Source organism: Octopus bimaculoides, chromosome 1, assembly GCF_001194135.2.
Source record: "Octopus bimaculoides isolate UCB-OBI-ISO-001 chromosome 1, ASM119413v2, whole genome shotgun sequence".
Classification (NCBI taxonomy): domain Eukaryota; kingdom Metazoa; phylum Mollusca; class Cephalopoda; order Octopoda; family Octopodidae; genus Octopus; species Octopus bimaculoides.
In genome coordinates this window covers 183,331,658-183,332,442 of record NC_068981.1, presented here as the reverse complement: position 1 = coordinate 183,332,442, position 785 = coordinate 183,331,658, and positions in this window count along the sequence as shown.

The following is a 785-nucleotide window of genomic DNA, read 5'->3' as shown; positions in this document are numbered from 1 at the left end:
ATATACATATATATGTGCGTGTGTATACCTGTGTGTGTATATATATATCTGCATGTGTGAATGTATATATATATATATATACACATATAGGCGCAGGCGTGGCTGCACAATGGATGTAACGTGACTACTGCTTTTACAATTCTCTTTTGTTGAATCGCGGATTCATTGCACAAAGCGCTCTCTCTTGCTCCTGGCATTGATGATTCTCCACCTCATTGAACTGCAGTAACCTAGTCCCCAACAAAATACTCCAACAATTTCCCGGTACTTTCTGGCCATCCACTTTCTATCGCATGACTTGTTAGCATGGCTGACTCTCTCCTCAGACAGAAGCAATGTGTTGAGTGCTCTTTTCTTGGTGGCTTTGGATTCTCCAGCAATTTTGAATATACATAAATAATATATGCCTGTGTATATATGTATATAACATAAATAGTATATAAATATATCCATACATATATGTACATACCTACATCAATATGTATACATACATGCATATATGGTACAGGACATCACGAAAAACGTTAAACACAATAAGAAACGAAAACATAAAGACGAAGACAGAAAACGAACTTTTTTTCGAATAACGAAAAAAAAACAAAAAAAACAAACAAACAGAGAAACGAGACATGCAACATAAAGAATATTTCCCTTCTTCAGTTGTCCCTGTTCCTTCTACTCCGCGTTTCGAAGGCAACGACAATACGCGACTTCGTTGGAACAGTCCTTCCCGCAAAGCAAATTAATTAAATTTGGAATTTTTTGCGGAAGGTGAAAGTGTAAAC